Source organism: Thamnophis elegans, chromosome 3 (assembly GCF_009769535.1).
Source record: "Thamnophis elegans isolate rThaEle1 chromosome 3, rThaEle1.pri, whole genome shotgun sequence".
NCBI classification, from domain to species: domain Eukaryota; kingdom Metazoa; phylum Chordata; class Lepidosauria; order Squamata; family Colubridae; genus Thamnophis; species Thamnophis elegans.
Genome location: NC_045543.1, coordinates 3,407,517 through 3,431,320, shown reverse-complemented (window position 1 = coordinate 3,431,320; position 23,804 = coordinate 3,407,517).

The following is a 23,804-nucleotide window of genomic DNA, read 5'->3' as shown; positions in this document are numbered from 1 at the left end:
CAAAATTGCATTCTTTAAATCATTCTAATACCTATCATGAAGGCAATGAATTATGTCTGGATGCACATCACACTGAAGGGCAAGATACAGAAAATAGAAATTTGTCCCCTTGGATTTACGGTTGCCTGGTGCACAGTCACATAAAAGCTACTTAGAACTGGAGATTTGAATTTCACAATGAGCTGAAGTTCACACGCCAGGCCATTTTAGTCTTAGAAAAAGACGAAATACAATGATCATGCCTTTGCTTTCACAATAGTGTTGGAATCAGTTTTAATTCCAGGAAAATGTATGAATAACAATTATTACTTCAAGAATTGAAATTGAAATTTAATAAATTTGTATGCCACCCAATCCCGTAGGACTCTGGGCAGCTTACAGAAACAAGATTAATTTTTTTTAAAAAAAAATTAAGAATAAAAATACAGTTATTAAAATTACGCACCATCCATTCTGTCTAGGTGGGGCTGGACATTGATCAACAGCCCCAGGCCTGCTGGAACAGCCAGGTTTTAGTGGCTTTTCGGAAGGCCGAGAGAGTGGAAAGGGTCCGGATCTCTACGGGTAGATCGTTCCACAGGGCCGGCGCAGCTACAGAGAAGGCTCTCCCCTGGGGGGTCGCCAGCCGGCACTGTCCGGCCGATAGCACCAGGAGGAGGCCCAACCTGTGCGATCTTGTTGGTCATTGAGAGATATGTGGCAGGAAGCGGTGTCTCAGGTAGCCAAGTCCTAAACCATGTAGGGCTTTTGAAATTTCAATTTCAATTACTTCAAGAATGATGATAGTGATACTTACCAATAGTATATTTGTATGATAGATTATGTTCATATATGTTTTGCTACTGCAGGAATGTGCCTGGATCGATACAAAACACATGTATAAAGGCTGCTGTACCTTGAGCCAACCATAGATCATAGAAGAAGAAGAAATATTGAGCGTACAAGGCTGCCATCCTTTTACAGATGTTTATGATTACAGTGTGCAATCTCTGAAAAATATCTTTAAGTCTTCGGCAATGTGTTTTGCAATACTCTCTAATAGCTTCCAGTGGGATGTCTGTTCATCAAAATTGCTTTTGTATGGCTTTTGAGCTGTCCTATAAACAACTATAAAACAGGAGATGGATTGTTCAATATCTTGGGGAATGCAAAAGAACCACTAAGTTGTGCTTGTGAGTCATTGCTTCTCATAGTAGCTTTACTCTTACAGATTGGAGAATTGGGAGGACTTCGCCTCATAAATAGATCTCAGGGGTTCTCAACTGGGACAGGAAGGGGAAAAAAACTTACCAAGGTAGTTGGAGTTTTCTTCTGCTGTCTGTTCAGCTCCAAAAAACTACAGGGGGGGTGGAGGTGGTTTGGATTCGTGTGACTGTATAGTCTTGCACAAGAGAAAGATTTTGTGATGACGTTTGTTCTTAAGCAATATAATCAAATGAGTCAGATATGATTTAAAAATGGTCCAGATAAATGGAAAAAAACATGTAGAATAAAGGTAGATGAGCTATGGTGGTGTAGTGGTTAGAATGCAGTACTGCAGGCTACTTCTGCTGATTGCCGGCTGACTGCAATTTGGCAGTTCGAATCTCACCAGGCTCAAGGTTGACTCAACCTTCCACCTTTCCGAGGTGGGTAAAATGAGGACCCAGATTGTTGTGCGGGGGGGAGGGCAAGAGGCTGACTCTGTAAGAGAAAGCTGTAAAGCACTGTAAAGCATTTATAAGTCTAAATGCTATTGCTATTGCTAGATAACAATCGAGTACATAGATTGCCAATTCCAAATAAAATTGGTAAAATTAATCTGAACGACATAATTAATCACCTGCTGGAGTAGAAGTCGTTTTGAAAGACATGCTGAGTTTATTGCAGAGAAAATTATATATGGAACAGTTGTGGGGTATTCTGCTTAGATACTGATAGGTAGGCTTATCTTTCTGACAAGAATTTGAGATAGGGAGAGAAAAAACTAGTTTCTTCTCTAAGTTTTATTTATTTAGATATGGGTGTCCCACCCCCCACCATCTTCCATATTTCATGCACTACTTTGAGTGCTGTCAGCTATGGTCACACACACTATTTGTAGCACTGAAACCTACTTTCCACACCTCTCATTGCTAATAATAATTGCTACCTTTATTCCATCATGCATAATCATGTAAATAGAACTACCCACTAAATCATGGTTTGCTTCTGAATGTGTTATATATATATATATATATATATATATATATATATATATATATATATATATATATATATATATAACACATTCACTATATATATATATATATTGTCACAACCCCTGGTATGCCCAAATATGGGAGGAAGCCTACTGCTTCCTTTCTCTATCTATCGGCTCGTCACAAGAGACCATCCAGACAGAAACCCAATATTTTTACTGTTGCCTTTGTTACATTTGTGTTGTATTTGTGCTGATAAATAAATAAAGGGAGACTAGTATAGATCTATTTCAAGCTATTTAGCTCTCATCAGCTAGCCATACCCTTACTGGGATTAGAACCTGTGCTGTATTACATATTAGGCAGTTGTGTTAACCACTAACCCACAAGGTTCTCCTCCTTTATCAGCTGAGCCAGGGAAATAGGTATGTATTTAGTGTCACAACCCCTGGTATGCCCAAATATGGGAGGAAGCCTACTGCTTCCTTTCTCTGTCTATCGGCTGGTCACAAGAGACCATCCAGACAGAAACCCAATATTTTTACTGTTGCCTTTGTTACATTTTTGTTGTATTTGTGCTGATAAATAAATAAAGGGAGACTAGTATAGATCTATTTCAAGCTATTTAGCTCTCATTAGCTAGCCATACCCTTACTGGGATTTGAACCTGGGCTGTATTACATATATATATATATATATATATATATATATATATATATATATATATATATATATATATATATATATATATACACACACACACACACACACACACATACATACATACATACATACATACATACATACATACATATATATATATATATATATATATATATATATATATATATATATATCCCTTTGAAGTGACCAGTTTTGGGGATGAGTAGATTTTCTTGTTTAGCTGAGTTTGACCTTCATTCATTAACTGATTGGTTCCACTGATGTACAAATATTGGGAAAAATGATTAACCTCCAAGACAAAATGTGTCCATTTGACATATTTTGATTAGACGAATTACAAAACCGGTGATAAAAGTGCTGGTTGGGTAAAGTTTTCAAGATATTTCACAATAAAGATTTATACACAAGCTTGTATATTTGCCTACAAGGGATCATGGTGCCTGGTAACTTCTCGACAAAGCATGATAGGACAATGAAAATGGTACCACATGGAAGTCTATATATTTATCTTCACTTTGAGAACAGCAAGGCAGATGACTAATAAAAAAAACAAGTGGAAAATTTGCTTCAGTCCTATAAATCAGTGCTCTCCAACCTTGGCAACTTTAAGATCTATGGACGTCAACTCCCAGAGTTCCTCAGCCAGCAAAGCTGGCTGAGGAACTCTGGGAGTTGACATCCATAGGTCTTAAAGTTGCCAAGGTTGGAGAGCACTGCTATAAAGTACTTGGTAGAGACATATCCCTGGAAATTCACTCCTTACACTTGAATTTAGACTATTTCCCTTTGGACTGTGGGGCAGTGAGGGATGAGCATGGGGAGAGATTCCACCAGCATATTGAGGGCATGGAGAAAAGATACTAAGGGAAATGGAGTCCGTCCATGCTTGCCGATTACTGCTGGAATCTCCCCAGGGATGATCCTACTGCAGTTCACAAGAAAAATACCAAAAAGTGCATTTTAGATACTGAATAAAGATGGAACCTTGTTGTTTAATCTGATCTTAGAGCTTGTCAGTTTTCCATACAAAAAGGATGGAAGTGTTACATGAAAAACCAATACATGAATGGAAAGTTATCAATAAAAAGATACGTTTATAATGATTGGTGTGGCACCGTTCTCATTGCTGTATCACATTTTGCAGAAGAGTTATGGAGCATAATCACATTTTCCCCTTGTAATTTTGAATTATTTTGATGCAATTTCGACCTGAAGTCGTGTCTTGGAAACTGGAGCCAATTAATACTCAGGACTTAATTTCCTTTTATTAGTGACTCAATTCTGGTAAAATTAAGTTGCTTTCATTTCCTTTTTCCTTGTAAGACCAGAGTTCTCTTTAGCCCACAAGCAGTTTTATATTATGGCTGTTTCTGGTGATAAGCAGCACAAAGTACTCTCCATTTTTCCCAAACCAGGAAATCAAAGAGGGAATCAAAGCACCTTGGAAAATACGAACGCATGGAACACTAAATCATTGTTTATGTTTATATCTGAGATAACCCAGTTTAAATTTCCAGGTGCTTTTGATAAATGGATACTTACACTGCCCCTTCACGCAGGACACATTTTTCTCTTCCAAATACTTTCAGCAATGTGATTGGCATGAATACAAATCTTAAAATAGTTGGGTGGAAAAAATGGATTCATTTTGCTTCAACCAGTGGTTCCCAAACTTGGCAACTTTAAGACTTGTAGACTTCAACTCCCAGAATTCTCCAGCCAGCTCTGCTGGAGAATTCTGGGAGTTGAAGTCCACAAGTCTTAAAGTTGCCAAGTTTGGGAACCACTGGCTTCAACCATAAGCCATTTTATATTTATTTTTTAAAATAAAAAATATATGTATTGTTGTGTATTGTTTTCATAAATAATAACTCAAGGCTGCAAACATAGCGAATAGTTTCCCCTACTCCTATTTTCCCCACAACAATAAACCTGTGAGGTGGATTGATCTGAGAGAGCGATGGGCCCAAAGTCACCCAGCTGGGCCCAAAGTCACCCATACCTGAGGCAGGAGTAGAACTCATACACGCCGTAATGGGCAACCTTCAAAAACCATAGTTGTCTCTTTGATTTTCTATGTGTATCGATACAATTTCTAGTCTGCATTAGTGCAAGATGAAAAACGGACTATTTAGGTCAATGAGGGTGGACGTTTTTGACACCGCGGGCCAAAAGCAGAGGAAGTGCAGGTGGGTCATATGTGTGAATGTGGGGGGGAGGCCTCCCTGTTCCCAAACTTCTGGGTTGCCCATAGGGCCATTTTTCTCCCTCCGGAAGGGGGAAAAACGGTCCAACGTGCAAACCAGAAGTCTGTTCCCGAACTTCCGGTTTGTGCTTTGGAGTGTTTTTTGCCCTCCAGAGGCTTCAGGGAAACCTCCGGAGGGCAAAAACCGGTCAAAAATGAAGGCCGAAATCAGCTGGCCAGTACTAGCATGCGCGCTGGAGCTGACAGGGCAATGCTTCGCATGCCCTATGAAATGGCTCCACATGCCACTTGTGGCACCCATGCCATAGGTTCACCATTATGGGTTTAGGTCATACCTAAAGATCGAGCCGAGGTGGAGCAGTGGTTAGGGTGCAGTACTGCAGGCCACTTCAGCTGACTGTTATCTGCAGTTCAGCAGTTCTAATCTCACCGGCTCAAGGTCGACTCAGCCTTCCATCCTTCCGAGGTGGGTGAAATGAGGACCCAGACTGTGGAGACAATATATGCTGACTCTGTAAACCGCTTAGAGAGGGCTGAAAGCCCTATGAAGCGGTATATAAGTCTAACTGATATTGCTATTGCTATTGCTAGAGTGCTGTACTGCAGGCCACTTCAGCTGACTGTTATCTGCAGTTCAGCAGTTCTAATCTCACCGGCTCAAGGTCGACTCAGCTTTCCATCCTTCCGAGGTGGGTGAAATGAGGACCCGGATTGTTGTTGGGGGCAATATGCTGACTCTGTAAACCGCTTAGAGAGGGCTGAAAGCTCTATGAAGCGGTATATAAGTCTAACTGCTATTGCTATTGCTAACTTCCATCAGAGATTCTCCCCGAATAGGGATCTGTCATGAAGCTTTGTTGTGGACAATGACTGCTTGCCACCGTAACAAGAAGGCAGACCGCACTGCCCTTTCCCACATTACTATTGTGGATAGGTGGCAAGAAATGCAGATCCCATGAAGGACTCCATACTTCAGAGCCAAGCAGTGGACTCCAGAGTTGCTCCTCTTGACCACAATTGCAAATGTCCAATCTGATCTGGGTCTTCTAATATTCCTTTCGTTGGCCCAAGAAGGCCCTGTCCTTTGAGAGCTCAAGTATTACTAAGCTAAGTTGAGATTTGCCTCAATGCACATCTCCTAATCCTTTGTCCAGAGCAGGACCAAAGATCAGGCTAACTGGCCTATTCATCTCAACATTCACAAAAAATGGGATTTTATTCAAGAATTAAAAAGAAAAAGATTATCTGTGCCCACGACTTCCAAATCAGGAGATGCTAAACGTACATATTGCAACCATGTGTGAGCCATCGATATTTCAAAGATCTAAGAGTTTTTTTAAAAAAAACCCTTTGCCTATTACATGACTGATACCCCCTCCCCATTTCTTTGAGGAGAATGCAATATATTGTAAGTATGCCTGTAGCTATATAAAAGAGAAGAAAAGAAATGAATTATGCACACATAAGAGAGGTTTTTTTAAAAAAAAAATGTAAGTAACATACACTGGAGATCATCATAAATTCAGTTTATAGTCTCTATGGTCCACCTGAAAAGTCTCCTTTTTCTCCTGCTCGTGCGGTCTTTGAGACAATGGCAGCTTAGCCATAGTTCAAATCCTGACAAACAAGCTGTCTTTGACAGATATTTGTTCCTCTCCCTTGAGGATACATCAGGCGGTGATTTTTTCCGTGGCTTTATTTTAGTGAGAAAAGCCTTTGCATGAGTGCTATTAGAATACACACAGGTGCTTGTAGTTTTGATGACTCTGGTGCGGGAGTTCACATAATTAAATGTAATCTTCTTCCTGTAGATAACTGGAGGAAAATATATCTCTAAAAACTTACAGCCACTCCAAAACAGCTCTGCATAAAAATAACCAGCAGATATTTGAGCAGCTATGCCCCAAGCCCATGGGAGGAATTCCATCATTCTGTCTGACCAGCACTAAGCGATAGATTTCCATGGAAAATCAACTGGTCAGGTTGAGTGAAACGAAATTCCATTTATGTTCTAATCATTCCTACTTTCCTTTCTCAATACAGCCCAGCCCCACATATTTTCACACATATTTCTGGTGGATGAGTGTCCTAACGGATTTAATAGTCTTCATTAGTGCCATACAGAAATATTATCCTAATTTCTTCCTCTACTGCATGTTAAAAGAGAATTGCTTTTCACGGTTTTTTCCTTCCCAAGGGAGGATTATGTTGGTGAAATCTTCATGCCAAATTCTTGCATCTTTAGGGATGAGGTGGCCAAGGGGATTGTATGAATGCCCTGTCCTATATTGACAGTAACCAAGGAGGTCTGGTGGTGCATTGGTTAGAATTCAGTATTACAGTCAAACTCTGCCCACAGCCTGAAGTTCGATCCTGGTAAACCTCAAGATTGACTCAGCCTTCCAGCATGTTCTATTTCAATTACTTTATTTATGTTAAGTGTTGTGGCCCAGCAGGAGCCGTTGGAGCTGCCACCAGACTCCGACAGCGAGGGGCCCTATGAGTTGGACCTGGAGGATGTGGAGGACCCTGGACAGGGTTCCGACTCCGAGCAGGGCGCAGAGAGACTGGTTGGCCACCAGGTGGCACATGAGCCTTGGATCAGTGGGAGGAGACAAGAGAGAGTGATCCAGAAACCAACAGTGAGTTGTTCCGGGATGCACGCTGTCGAAGAGCTACTCAGAGTCAAAAACAATTACGTAATTACAGGAGGTAATTACGCTCAGCTGATGGTCATTAGGCTCCTCTCCAGACTATAAAAAAGACTGCTTGTGCCACGCCCTTCTTGCAGAAGTCAACGCTTTGACTAAAGAGAAACTAACTTGGCAGGCTGGATTGCTGCCAGAGTTTGTCTGAATTGCTGCTAAGGTTTGTCGGACTTGCTGCCAAGGTCCTTATCTGTTTGTTTCCTTGGCTTTCAGCCACCGAGAGTCTGGTCTTGCTTTTAAAGGACATTCTCATTAAGCGTGTCTCAGCTTTTGTTACTGGACGGAGGAGGGGGTCAGAATAGTACTTGAGAGACCGCCTTCTGCCGATTACCTCCCTAAACCGACCAATTAGATCGCACAGACTGGGCCTCCTCCGAATTCCATCTGCCAGTCAATGCCGACTGGCGACTACAAGGAGGAGAGCCTTTTCTGTTGCTGCCCCGACCCTGTGGAACGAGCTCCCCATGGAGATCCGTACCCTCACCACTATCCAGACCTTCCGCGCAGCCCTCAAGATCTGGCTCTCCCAGCAGGCCTGGGGATAGGTTTCCAATTACCCGCCCGAGTGTTTGATTGCTGAATGAAAGTTGTGTTTTTATTATCTTTTCTTTGTGCACATATTGTTTGTTTTTGACCTTGCACCCCCCTCCCCTGTGGTTGTAAGCCGCCCTGAGTCCCCTCAGGGAAAAGGGCGGCATATAAATCCCAATAAACCGAAACCGAACCGAAACTATAGTAAGAACTGGCTGTGTTGCCTTTGAGGTAGATGTACAGTCCTCGTTTTAGTTAGCTCACAGAATCCTTTTTACTTGGCCATGCTTGCTAGAAGCTGGTAGGAACTAAAGCCCAACACATCAAGGGACATCTTCATCATTCTGCAGAATGGGGCAGTTTTCCTTGGTCTCCAAAGTCTTGCAGTGATGGACCATTAAACTTCCAGCTTTTCACTTCTAGACAAGCAATTGTAGTTTCAAGAGGACGCTCAAGATCCATATCATGGCTGAATGGGACAAATTAAAAGATTAATCTTCTGTTCAATTAAACTCTCTCAAAATTTCAAAATGCCACTTGCTGGCAAGCATTCTTTGCACATGGCAGGGGTGGGTGGGAATCCAACCTCTGCACAATATCTTTATTCAGGAGCCTTTGACATCTGACTGTATAGGTTCAAATCCGGTCACAGATGGATAGAACGAATGGAATGTATTCAGGGTCTCGTTTCTATTCTCTACCTCCAGGATGACAACAGGGATTCAAAACTGCTTGTTCCTCTGCCATATTCTCCACTTTACAAGAGGGTTAGAAAGAACTTCTGTTTTTTTCTGGAGGGATCACCACTCAGGACAAGCTAAAATAACTTTCTGCCACCTCTCTAATTTCAGATTTGCCATCAGGATCTGAGCTTTCATTTGAGTTTTGTTTCCAACCTCCCAACTCCACTTCCGATGTAACAACTTTTGCAATTTATTTTTATTGTTGCTGCACAGGAATGTGAAACTGACACAGGAGAGAGACAAAACAACAGTTGCAAATTCAGCACAAGGAAGAAAATCCAATTATCATGTCTAAATTTGTTCAAGTTATTCAGAAACCTCACATTTTTTTTTTAAAAAAAAGGTACAAATTGTCACGGTCAAATCAAACTGTCTCTCTGCTACAAATTCTTGCCAGGCAAAATAAATTTTAAAATATACAAGTCTAGATTTTATCAGTGCAGATCAACATGGACAAATCTATGATTATCATTTTACTGTAATGTGATAATCTGGTAGCACTAGTATAACTAAGAATAAGTCTTTGGTCCAAAAGTTATATAGCACGTATTCTGCCTTTCTTTTCCAAGTGGATTTTTTCCCCAGAAAGAAAATAGTAAGGAACTCTGAGTGTGAGGACCCACATCTCCCCAGAAGCCTTGGTGAATAAGAATGATGTATGAGCCTTCCATTGAGGACATGTGTACTGCAGGAGTCAAAAAGAGGGCTGTGGAACAGTGGTGGGTTTCAAAAATTGTTCGAACCTACTCTGTGGGTGTGGCCAACTTTGTGGGAGTGGCTTGCCACCCATGTGACTAGATGGGAGTGGCTTGCCACCCATGTGACCGGATATGAAGATGCCGACGACACTTGTCAGAACCACCTTAAACTACCTCACACACAGCACTGGCTTGCATAAGAATAGGATGTCAACTTGTGTTTTAAAAGGCATCTTTGGTTTGCATTAAAACAACTTCAACGCATGCAATGTTCTGATTGCACCACAAACGCAGTGGTCATCCTTACCTTTCACAGAGGCACTGAGTTTTATAAATAGGAGCATGATAGTGTAGAATAATCATATCCAAGGACCAGTGGTGGGTTTCAAAAAAAATTGGCATCTCTTCTGTAGGTGTGGCCTGCTTTCTGGGTCCACTGGTGGAACCTCTTCTAACCGGTTCAGTAGATTTGACGAACTGGTTCTACCGAATAGGTGCGAACTGGTAGGAACCCACCTCTGCTGTGGAAATACCTACAGATCCCTCCCATCCTGGACATAAATTGTTTCAACTTCTACCCTCAAAATGATGCTATAGGGCAGTGATGGTGAACCTATGGCACGCGTGCCACAGGTGGCACGCGGAGCCATTTGTCAGGGCGTGTGAGGCGCTGCCCTGTTAGCTGGCCAGCGTACATGCGCGCACTGCCCAACTGAGTTCACCTTTTTTTAAAGCCATTTTTCGCTCTCCCCAGGCTCCAGAGGCTTTATAGGAGCCTGGGGAGGGTGAAAAGAGCCCCCCCCTCCCAAAGGCCCTCTGGAGGCTTCATGAGCTTCCCTGAAGCCTCCGGAGCACAAAAAACCGCACTACGGGCAAACCGGAAGTTCAGGAACGGACTTCCGGTTTGCTTGAAGGGTCATTTTGACTGATCCGGAGGCTTCAGGGAAGCCTCCTGAAGGTCTCTGAAGCCTCCGGAGGGCTTCCAGGCATGGTGGGGGATCTATTTTCACCCTCCCCAGGCTCCTATAAAGCCTCTGGAGATGGGGAGGGCGAAAAAAGCATGCAAAAAATGGGGGGAGCACCTGTAGTGCGTGCATGCGCACTGGGGGGTCGCACATTGCATTATGGGTGTGGCATGCCTGCACATGACCCCCCCTGTGCTCCCCCCACTTATGGCACGCGGGCCAAAAAAGGTTCGCCATCACTGCTATAGAACACCACACACCGGAAGAACAAGACACAAGGACACTTTTTTCCCCAAATGCCATCACTCTGCTAAACAACTAATTCCCACAACAATGTCGAATAATTTACTAAGACTGTATTGCTATTATTCTATCTCTTCCCACTTATGACTATAACCATATTTGCTTGTATCTTTCAATTTATATTGTTTTTATTTGTTTTCTAGTACGATTTAATAGTTTATTAGTAACCTTGACTATCACTAAGTATTATATCTTTTGATTCTTGATGAATGTATTTTATTCTCTTTATGTACCCTGAGAGCATATGCACCAAAGACAAAATCCTTGTGTGTCCAATCAACCTGGCTAATAAAAAATTCTATTCTATTCTATTCTATTCTATTCTATTCTATTCTATTCTACCCTACCCTACCCTACCCTACCCTACCCTACCCTACCCTACCCTACTCTACTCTACTCTACTCTACTCTACTCTACTCTATTCAAGCCTCATCAGGACCAGTCCAACTTTTCTGGTATTCTGATATTCTAAAGTTTAGCAGAATGGAAATGAGAATCTTTACCTCTCTTCAGTTATTCCGATGCCTTTTTTTTTAATGCTCCCTGGCAAACAAGTGGAGCAAAATTGTTCAGTGCAGCCGAATGGCTGTCTTAAACTTCACCTTGGATTTGGCTTTTTTGAGGTCAAGATTTCCAACATCCTGTCTGCTTGTCTGTTTCTCTGTCTGCCTCAGAGATCAGCACCCTTTTTCCAACTTTTCATAAGCATCAGATCCCTCTTATAATCATTAGTACGTCACATATCAAAGAGCATATGGCAATCGCCAAGAACAAAGCATCTAGAAAACTGTCTTACATCAAAATAGATCATTAGAACTCCTCCTAGAAAGTCTCAATCCAAACTAGCCTTTATGAGCTGCAATTGAAGTCATTCCTGTGCCTCAAAGATGATGACACTGCCATTTGCGTACATGTCTATATTGTCAAATAGCAGATATTGTCAAATAGCAAATGTTTTTTCCATTTTCGCAAAGCAACATTTTTCGCCATTTTCACATGCTACAGATGCGTCGAAACCTTAACTCCCAGAATTCCAAACGCCAAACTGAATGGGAATTTAAAGAGCTATTCTTAAAACAAAATTCACTTGTAATACATCAAATAAAAATGATTACTAAACATCATGGAAGGAGGTGGGAGAATCATTGATGGGTGACCCAAAAACAGAATGTAAATATATAGGAGCTTCTAATTGAATGAAGAAAAAAGAAGAATTACAATCATAATAATCAGGTTGAGAAGGTTTTAGAGATTGAGAAAGTCAAGATCTTGTGGAACTTCAGAATTCAGACTGACAGGCACTTGGCCCACAGCACACCTGACATAACAATAGTTGAAAAGAAAAAAAAGTATGGCTCATTGACATTGCAATACCTGGAGATGCACGGATTGAAGATAAACAGCAAGAAAAAATCACAAAGTACCGGGACTTGCAAATTGAAGTTGAGCGACTGTGGAAAAAGAAATCGTGTGTTGTCCTGATTGTAATTGGAGCCCTTGGAGCAATACCCAAAGGGCTAACTCGCTATTTGGAAATTCTAAATTTATCAGACTTGAACATTCTGATTCTACAAAAAACCACCCAACTTGGAACAGCTTATATCCTCCAATGTTACCTTAACAGTTCCTAGGTCCTTATTTAGGACTCGAGCTGTTGAGCTACCAACCAGACCCAAATGCTGTGAATCTCACCAAAGATTAATCACATAGTAATAATAATAGATGATTGAACCAGGGAGAGGAAGGGTGAAAAGAGTTACCAGAGGGATTGAGGGAGAGAAGAGAGAAAATGTTTCGAAAACCGAAGCGTACAGTTTATTGATATCACTGTACCAGGAGATGCCAGCGTCAAAGAAAAAGGACTGGAAAAAATCACGAAATACCGCAACCTGGCCATCGAAACTACACGGCTATGGATGAAACATGCAACGGTGATACCCATTGTCATCGGGGCACTTGGTACCATGTCCGAGAATTTTACAAGATACATCAACAAATTGTAGCTTCCTGCAATGATACCAGCGGAACTGCAAAACACTGCGCTACTCGGAACATCATATATTTTAAGAAGGTCCTTGGTTGATACCTAGAACGCTGGCAGCAACCAGTAACAACCATTAGCACCAGTCACTGGTATTTGTAATGCATTTTTGAATGTTCAGTTAGCTGAGTTTCATGTTTAATGAATAAAGTAAATGCTAATACTAATAGTACTAATAGTACTAATAACAATAATAATAATAATAATAATAATAATAATAATAATAATAATAGGATGATTTGACCAGGTGGAGGAAGGGTGGAAAGGAGTAACCAGAGGGGTTGAGGGAGAGAAGAGAGAAAATGTTCTCATGAGCGACACTTTCCATGTTTGCTGTGCAGCTGGGTAGCACCTGCCTAACATTTATACCGGATAGCTTTTATTCGTTTCATGGGATAGTCATCAAAAACATAGTTCGAGAGATGGAGAAAATTCCAAGTATGTGTCATCACTTTCCTGGCTGGTGCAGCTGTTTCCTTAGGCACACAATGATGTTGTGTCATGAAGGAAATACACTGTCACTGCGGCGGACGGATAACACATTTGGTTTTATTGAGCCACTCTACAATAATGAAGGGAAATAATAGGCCCTGATATACTGTTCATTCAGTGGCAATGAGCTCTCACTTCAGCCTCTCAAACACCCAGCAAGGAAGCAAAGAACCACACACCAGCATAACCCCCCTCCCTCCCCCCCAGAGAGAGAGAGGGAGAGGAGAGAGAGAGAAGAGAGAGAGAAGAGAGAAGAGAGAGAGAGAAGAGAGAGAGAAGAGAAGAGAGAAGAGAGAGAGAGGAGAGAGAGAGAGAGGAGAGAGAGAAAAGAGAGAGAGAGAAGAGAGAGAGAAGAGAGAGGAGAGAGAGAGAAGAGAGAGAGAAGAGAGAAGGAAGAGAGAGAGAAGAGAAGAGAGGGGAGAGATAGGAGAGAGAGAGAGAGAAGAGAAGAGAGAGAGAGAAAACCTAAACATAACCCTAAACGTAATGCTAATCCTAACCCTAAATGTAACGCTAACCCTAAAACTAACCCTAAACCTAAACCTAAACCTAAACCTAAACCTAAACCTAACCCTAAACCTAAACCTAACTCTAACCCTAACCCTAACCCTAACCCTAAACCCAACCCTAACCCTAACCCTAACCCTAACACTAACACTAACCCTAACACTAACACTAACACTAACCCTAACACTAACCCTAACACTAACCCTAACACTAAACCTAACACTAAACCTAAACCTCAACCTAACCCTAAACCTAACCCTAAACCTAACCTTTACCTTAAGTTAAATCACCCTTCTGTCGATGTGCTGTTGTAAATTGCCCTTCTGTCGCCACGCTGTTGTCGGCGCGTTGATGACGTCGCGGTTTTAGCGACACGGTTTTGTCATGCGCGCTTTTGTTGGGTCACGTCCTGGGAGGGGCATGGTGGGCGGGGCCAGCCAGAAGTTGCATTTGGGGGTTCGCCAAACTGGGCAGAGTCCTAGCTAGAAGATCACTCAAACCCGTGCGAACCCCCAGCAGCCGAGCCCTGAGTTTAGGGGAATCTCACTGTCAGTGTTCTGTTGATAAGAGCTTCAGGTTTCGGTGTGTGAGGTGAGGGTCTTGTGCCAGGTCTCGTGATGGGTCAGCTGTGAGTCCTGAGGGAGTCTTGTGATGGGTCTTGTGATAAGGAGATTATCTCAGGTCAATGTCGTTGGGAGGTGAACTGCTGGTGGGGGAGAATTGTGTGGGTTGGTTGAGGATCAATGCTATCTGGTTCATTGTGTGGTTGATTTGGATTCTGAGGGGTTCGCAGCCTGGTTGTAGGTCAACATGTCTGCGAGTGGACTTGCTTGTGGAGTGCCAGGCTCCAATGAACTCACGAGTGTGGTGAGTGGTAGCGTGACCAATGATTTTTGTGTTGCTCCAATCGAACTGATGCTGTTCGGTGTCCGCGTGGGTAGAGGTTAACCATTTGGGATCGTGGCATTTGGCTGCCAGCTGGTATTCATGGATCCTGGTTTTTAATTGATGTGATGTTTGTTGCATGTAGTATTGGCTGCATCGGTTACAGTTGATTTTGTAGATTACATCGTTTCTTTCATCCGTCTGGCAGAGTGTGGCTGTAGCAGTGGTGAAATTCAAATTTGTTTACTACCGGTTCTGTGAGCATGGGTGTGGTTTGGTGGGCATGGCTTGGTGGGCATGGCTTGGTGGGCGTGGCAGAGGAAGGATACTGCAAAATCTCCATTCCCTCCCTGCTCTGGGGCCAGCCAGAGGTGGCATTTGCTGGTTCTCCGAACTACTCAAAATTTCCGCTATCTGTTCACCAGAACCTGTCAGAACCTGTTGAATTTCACCTCTGGGTTGTAGGTTTGTGGTGATTGTTATTCCTATAGTTTGGAGGATTCTGGCTGTCATTTCTGACATCCCTTTTTTGTATGGTAGGGTTAGTTTGGGACCTATTGGATAGAAAACCATTTTGGTCTGGGTGGATGAAGCTATTTAAATATTTTTTGAGTCTCTCTCCTAGTATAGATGCAAATAGCTTATAATCTGAATTTAATAAAGAAATTGGTCTATAATTCTTAGTTTGTGTTAAATCGGTCTCCTCCTTGGGTAGCAATGTAATGTATGCTTCTGACCATGATTTCGGTATTCTACTCTCATATATCACTTCGTTCATGACTTCTAAGAGTGGGAGGTTCTGTTTGGTTTCATTGCTTTGCCTGTTTCTCATTCTCTCCCCCCCTCCCTTTTTTTTAGAGTTAATAAAATTAGCACATTTCTTTAAAAAAAAATAGAAAAAAATGGAATTGAGTGTGGGAGAAAGTAAATTGGAGAGATTTGTCCACTGCTAGGATGTTATGGGACTTGAAGAGGATGTATAAATGTACGCAACAAGGGATTCCAGGCTAAAGTGAGAAAGTTGCCTTTGAAATCAAGCTTTCAAGAATGGAAATCTCTCCTCCTGCCCCCTTTCAAATTCCTTCATTGGGATCCCTTTGAGAACAGATGCTTTTAAAGATTGGGTTTTGTGTCTTTTCCTATTGTCATATTATGAGAGAGGGAGAGAGGGGGAGAATAGATAGAGATAATGATTTGCAATCATCTGCTCTAAAACAAATCCCTGTTAAAAGGGCACCACAACTTCTGGGGGAAATGAAACATATAAAAGGATAGAGTGCGCTTGTCAAAGATCATAATGGACCTTTGTAGCAGAGCTGGGAAGCAAAGCCAGATGTCCATAGTCTTGGATTTCCTGTACATCAATGAACACATTGAGGTTTAAAAATAAGGCAACGAAGAAGGGAAAACTGCCATCTCTAGATCCTTAGGGGGACAGTGGTAGGTTTTAATGTGCTGCATGATGTTCATGGAAAGTAAAGCTATCCCTGTTGTAAATCTGCCTGTCATACCTCTTATGCATGAATGAATTCAAAAGAAAGAGGTGGAGTGACAACAGCAATAAATATAAAGCCATTTTAAATCAGTTTGCCGGGGGGGGGGGGATCTATACACTCAATCATAAGTGTGCTATCATCCCTTAGTTCTATGTGTGAGAGAGAAAGAGAAAAGGAGAAAGAAATGGGGGGAAATGTGTGCTGTATCAGCATTCCACTTTCAACGCTAGAATACAGAGCTATTATATGAGCTCTCTGCTACTTTGCAACACAAAGTAGTACAATATTTATTTGTTGCCCTACGATTTGAAAAAAAAAAGCTTCATTCAATTTGGTAGAGGAAAAAAATCTTTCACGTTAGCCTGGCTCCTTCCCCCTCCCCCTGAGGGATTTTGGAAATGTCTGGAGCATTTTAGAGAAATTTATTTGAGTGGGATGTAAATGTTTCCCCAGTTATTACGAGACAAGGTGGCTCAGCTGTGTGTTGCGGCCCAGCAGGAGCCGTTGGAGCTGCTACCAGACTCTGTCAGCGAGGGGCCCTATGAGTTGGCTCTGGAGGATGTGGAGGACCCTGGACAGGGTTCCGACTCTGAGCAGGGCGCAGAGAGGCTGGTTGGCCACCAGGAGGCGCCTGAGCCTTGGACCAGTGGGGAGGAGACAAAGGAGAGTGAGCCAGATGCCAGCAGTGAGTTGTTCCTGGATGCATGGCATCAAAGAGCTAATAGGTGTCAGGAACAGTTGTGCAGTTACAGGAGGTAATTGCACTCAGCTGGTGGTCATTAGGCTCCTCTCCAGACTATAAAAGGACTGCTTATGCACACACCCCTCTTGCAGAAGTCAACACAGGAATTAATGTCGGAGAACATTATTGTGAGCTTGGCAGGCTGGATTGCTGCCAAGCCTTATCTGTGCTGGATTGCTGCCCAAGCTTGTCTGTGCCGGTTTGCTGCCAAGGACCTGTCTGTCTGTTAATTAAATGCCGTAACTTATCTTTGGCTCGGAGTGTGTGTTGGTGTGGGACGAGGGGGGTCAGAACAGGTGTGCATGTGTGATCATAAAGCCCTCTCCATTGTTGTAGAATCATCTCTCCAATGGTCAGAAGCCATCTTGGCTTCTTTGCTTTAATTAATTTCCAAGGAAAACACTGAGAAACAACACACACACACACACACACACACACACACACACACACACACACACACACATATATATATATATATATATATATATATATATATATATATATATAAAACCATTTGTATTAAAGTTTTAAAATACAAAGATAAAAATGAATGCTAAGAAAAAATAGCAATAGCAATAGCAGTTAGACTTATATACCGCTTCATAGGGTTTTCAGCCCTCTCTAAGCGGTTTACAGAGTCGGCATATTGCCCCCCACAGTCTGGGTCCTCATTTCACCCACCTCGGAAGGATGGAAGGCTGAGTCAACCTTGAGCCGGTGAGATTAGAACCGCTGAACTGCAGATAACAGTCAGCTGAAGTGGCCTGCAGTACTGCACCCTAACCACTGCGCCACCTCGGCTCTAAACATGAAGAAACAGACAAGGACAACGTGCAGAGGAAAAAAGGGGTGCAGAGGAAAGAATATTAGGAAAAGAGATACATAAAGAACTGACTTCGCTTTTCATCACGTCAACTGGAAATAATTTCAGGTTAAATCACCTTATTTAACATTTCAACCAAGGTTGCAAAGGTGCTTTTTTTCAAGAGGCAACTGAACTTTCTAGTTTTCCTTTGAAGCTGTTTCGCTTCTCATCCAAGGAGGTTCTTCAGCTCTGTAGCTCCTACATTCAGCTTCCTCTTCACAGCTGAAGAAGCTTCTTGGATGAGAAGCGAAACGTCTCCAAAGAAAAAACAGGAAGTCCAGTTGCCTCTTGAAAAAAGGCACCTTTGGGGACAACTATGTCCTGGATGATTGAGAATCTCCATAGATATTTAGTTCTCCATTTCAGCCAAAGACCTTTTCACCCAAATCTCATCTTTGAGAAGTAGAACTTAATTAGATCAGAAACTAGTTCAGCTAGGGAAGATTAGCAATAGCACTTAGACTTATATACCGCTTCAAAGTGCGTTTACAACCTTCTCTAAGCGGTTTACAGAGTCAGCCTCTTGCCCCCAACAATCTGGGTCCTCATTTTACCCACCTCGGAAGGATGGAGGGCTGAGTCAACCTTGATCCTGGTGGGATTCGAACTGCCAAACTGCAGCTAGCAGTCAGCTGAAGTAGCCTTCAATAGTGCCCACTAACCACTGTGCCACTTCGGCTCATCTAGTGTGGTGCTAGTGTGGTGTGCAATGGAAAGAAAAAACACACAAGAGTTCAATAATTCCACCAGCATTTTGATACTAAACTCAGCAATGAAAAGAAACTTCTAAGGGAAAAGAACATTGTCGAATATCAGGCCAGTATTCAGAAGAAAATGACCTGGGGGCAGCTGTATGTTGCCTATCCCACTCTGTAACAGATAGTATGACTTCCCTCACCAGCTGACGTGATTCTTCACCAGGCCCTCGGACACCATCAGGGCCGGATTTAGATGAAAAGAGGCCCTAGGCTATTCCACTTATGAGGCCCTTTCACCTCCCATTTTTAAGTTTGTAAATTACATGAGAGACAATAAAATACATCATTACTGTGATATATATCAATATATATCAATATATATAGCTGGCCTCCCGACGGAGGGCGGCTCTGCTCTGCGGCAAAGGCAGCGAGGCCAGCCGCCTCCCCTGCTGCGCTCAGCTGCCCGGCTCGGCCCCCTCGCCCTCACCTGCCTGGCCGCTGGTGGGCTCCGTGCCGACGGGGCGGCTACTGGGAGCGGCCGTGCCTCTCGCCCGACCGCCGGTGCCGGGAAGGTGGGCGGGCTCCCCAACTGCCGTGGCGCTGGAACGATCTTAACCAATACATTTTTATGTTTGTTTATTAGTCATATGTGTAGAATTTCTCCTTATTTTCGGTTCAGTGTTTTAGTGTTCACTGTTTTTAGAATAGTGTAATTTTAATTTTGCTAACAATTTGAACGTAGGCCCCTCTTGATCTCGAGGCCCTAGGCTGAAGCCTAGTTAGCCTATAGGAAAATCCGGCCCTGCGTGTGGGGAATGATGGTGAGTGTTATGTCTTCAGACCTTCTGCCAAAAGAGAAATCAGAAGCCTCAAGACTTTCCTGAAACTCAGAACATGCTTGGCTTCTACAAAATATTTTTTTCCCTAGTTATGTAAAAGAATACCAGATTAGAGCATCTCTATTTATACGTAGCAAATAGGTAATAAACAATAGGTAGAAACGAATCACTTCCGGTTTGCTTGTAGGGTCGTTTTTAGTCCTCCAGAGGCTTCAGGGAAGCCTCCTGAAGGTCCTTGAAGTCTCCTGGGGCCTTAAACTGACCTTATGAGCAAACCAGAAGTGGCAAAAAAGGTTTGCCATCACTGCTATATGAGCTTCTGAGAAGTTCCATATTCCAAACTTTAGTTTCATTTTTCAATGCTCAGTTGTGGTTTAGCTTAATCACCTTCACTCAAACTGAAATTAAGGGAGACAAGTGGTTATTTGGGCAAGCAGTGTGTGTGTCTCTCTCTGTGTGTGTGTGTGTGTGTGTGTACATGCGCACGTAAGCAAATTGGGTGTGGCCTAGTAAGTTGAAGAAACCCAGTGCTATATATAGTACTTGTACAAACTCACAATTCAGTAATTAGGTTTAACTTGTTCTGTAATGCAGTACATCCCTATCAGGTTTTATATACATCTGTGCATATGCGTCTCCAATTTATGTTTCAAGGAATGTTACTTTAAATTTTGCAATATTTTTTTTAATATTCAAAGGATGAAAATGTCACGGTTCATATTCCAAGTATGGTTTTATATAGAAAGAAAAAAAAACTTCAATTCACCAAAAAGGCCTCCCGTTCCTTTGTTTCCCCCCAGTCTAAATATAAACAATAACACCAAAACAAGTCTTTTCTCTTCATATGACTTCTAGCATCTTTTTAAAAAAAATCAGAAAGATTTTTCACGATTAAATATATTCCTGGTTATTTATATATTATGATCCCGCCTTTAGCGGGAAATAAATGCTATTCTGTAGATTGCAGCTATGTTATGCCCGTGTTCTTTTCATGGTGCAATCCAGCTTGGATGAATGTTTTATTTCAATGGTAGGTAATTGTCCTACCCAAAGGGGAGAATGTTCAGAATATAATCTAACGGTTGGGTTGGCAATATATAAATCATGTAACAATGCTATACCTGTTTCTTTAAATCATACTGTAAAATGTGATTGGTTGCTGTTTCCTCAATCGGCCATAAGAGGGAGCCAGGATGACTGTTAGCTCTCTGTTTGTTCGATGCTGGGCTGATCTGATCTGAGTGTTTTGGAAGCTGGCTGTTAGAAAGTGCCGTGAGCTATTGTAAGTTTCGCAACTGCTAGCAAACTTTGAGTGCTGAACTGATTATATGATACTGGACTACGTTATTTGGATTATCCCATAACTGAAAGACGTTGAGGACTGACTGTCTTATCCGTGTATGACTTGGACTGTTTGATGGACTCTGATACCTCTATTTCCACAAAAGTAAAAGCCTATTTAAACTGCAGTGTCTCTGTATGCTGGTTTGTGTGTTCTCCAACACAACTCTCACAACACTTCTCTGAACGCACTCGCTCTCCCAACACGGAGTTTACCCAACAGGACTTGTAAAAGAAAATAGCTTAAATAATAAAATATAGGTAGGATTTGGGTTTCTTCCTGCAACAGATATGTCAGATGTCTTTTGCTTTTCTCTCCCTCAATATGTTAATTTGGCTCCTGCGTTGACAGGTGTATTTTTTTTAAAAAAAGAAGAAGAAGAAGAGTGCCGTGGAAATGAAAATGCAGCTGACACGCTTTTCCTTTGAAACTTCCCACTTCGACGAGCGGGTCCTGATCTGCTCCCTTTGTGAGGAAAACTTCAGGTCCAGCTGGTTCATAAAGGCAGTGGAGCAGGGAGCATTCTCAGAACGGATCAGGAGATGTGCCTCCGCATGGTTGCCCCTGGCTACTGGCCCTCCAGAGTGGGCATTGTAAGGTTGGATAATTATCCCTCGCTCGCCCAGAGCCCCCGAGAAGCAGAAGAGAAGCAAAAAAAAAAAAAAGAGGCACACCTGGAAGAGAGGGCCTTGCCAATCACGCAATCAGACGGAGGCTATTTTGGCTTTGATCGCAACCCAGCAGCCCTAAAGGAAGAAGGCATTCTGAGTGCTCGGAGGAGATTGTCTCAAGCATCACAGCGTGGTGTGGTTTTGAAAGACTCCCTCCCTCCCTCCGCACCTTCGTCTCTGAAAAGACAAGTGGGGAAAAAGATTTCCTCCTTCTACACAATGATCTGAAATAATTATGCTTCCCCCCCTCCAAAAACAGCCTTAAATTTGATAATGCAGGTGAACAAGTCTTTTGTGAAGCATTCACAGGATGAATCTTAGAGAGGAACAAAGGGACCATATTTTCATCCCTTGTTTCATCCAAGAAAATCTTTCTTTCTTTCTTTCTTTCTTTCTTTCTTTCTTTCTTTCTTTCTTTCTTTCTTTCTTTAATTCTTTCTTTTTTTCTTTCATTCCTTCCTTCCTTCCTTCCTTTCTGTCACCATAACTATCTCTCTATCTTATTGTATGGACAAGGTTGTTTTCCATCTGATACATGCCATGCTATCTCTTCCCATGGCTGATGCTTTCTATAAAATTTACCTATATTAATACGCATGTCTGACAAACACCAGTGTTTTATATGGCTCAACAGTGCCCCCAAGAGCATTTATGACGTTGACCCCAGCTGGGAAATCTGAATAAATTAGAATTCATCCTTTCTATCCCAATATTCCTCTCCAGCAATCATTTCCGTACAATGCCTTCGAACAAAAACAAAAGCCAGCTAAAAATGTTATTGTTCAACAAAGAGCTTTAGGCAACTAGGTTCATCAATTTGATTTACTACATAGGTATCTTATATGAGGGGTGGGGGGAATAACTCTCCCCCCACCTATAGAAATGTGAAAAAAAAAATCTGTGGGGATTTCTTTTAAAGAAAAACCAAGAAGGAAACTAATAGCATTCAAGCAGGAGGCTAAGAACCTTCCGCTAAAGTAATGTTCTTTATACAGGTTTTAAAACCCATGGTCCTATTAAAACAAGTAATTTGCAATTAGGTTAATTGACTGTTGTTTTTGCTTGGGATTCTGTATGATTGTTGTCTTCTTTTTCTTGGTTTCCACCCCCCATAAATTTCTTTTAATATTTGCATATTTGTCTATATGAATGGAGGGCTTCTCATCAAAAGTTGCATTATATGTAGCACTACCCAGTTCAACAACAAAAACCCGTTTCAAGATCTGCCCAAGGCTGCTAAATTCCACATTCGGTAAAATTTCCTTTTGGGAAGATAAGAACAAAAAAGAATTGTTGTTCCTCTGAACAATTGAAAGAAGAGATCCACTAGTCGGAAAATATTCCAATCACAATAGCATGTTGACAACCCTGATTTCAGCAAGAACGTAATCCTGCAATGTTTTTCTTCTGCATCTTTATAATCAAGATTTCAAGTTTTTTTTTATAACAATTTTTCCCTACTGTTGACAATATACTTAAAGATTGCTTTTTTAACATCCCATAGATCCATCTTATCTTACAACGGTCCTACTTCTTCTTCCCTCCCTCCCTCTTTCCTTCCCTCGTTTCTTCTCTCCTACTCCCCTTCCTTCCTTCCCTCCTTCCCCTTCCCTCCTTCTCTCCTTCCCTCCTTCCTTCCTTCCCTCCTTTCTTTTCTCCTTCTCTCCTTCCTTTCCCCCTTCCTTTCCTCCTTCCTTCCCCCCTTCCTTTTCTCCTACATTCCCTTCTTCCTTCCCTCCTTTCTTCTCTCCTTCTCTCCTTCCTTCCCTCCTTCCCTCCTTGCTTCCCTCCCTCCTTCCCACCCCCTTTCTTCTCTTTCTTCTCTCCTTCCTTCCTTCCTCCTCTCCTTTCCCTTCTCTCCTTCCCCTTCCTCCCCTTTCAAGATTTAATGAATTTTTATGCCGCCCAATCCTGAAGGACTCCGGGCGGCTTACATAAAAACAATTTAAAAATACTAAAAAATACTAAAAAATTTCACCTTTGTCTCATCATTTCTATCTTAAAGAGTCCTTAGCTGTCCCCATTTTAAAGTGGTGTTTTCCCACTTTTGATGCAATTTTGGAGAAGGATACAATTTAGGGTGCTTCACTAACAAACACAGACAAGAGTTGGGCTCTGGCCAGCTCCTATTAGCCCTTTTAAATGAATACAAGCATGCCCCGCCCCTCCCCTTTGATCACTATGGATTGCTCTTTGTGGACCTATTGG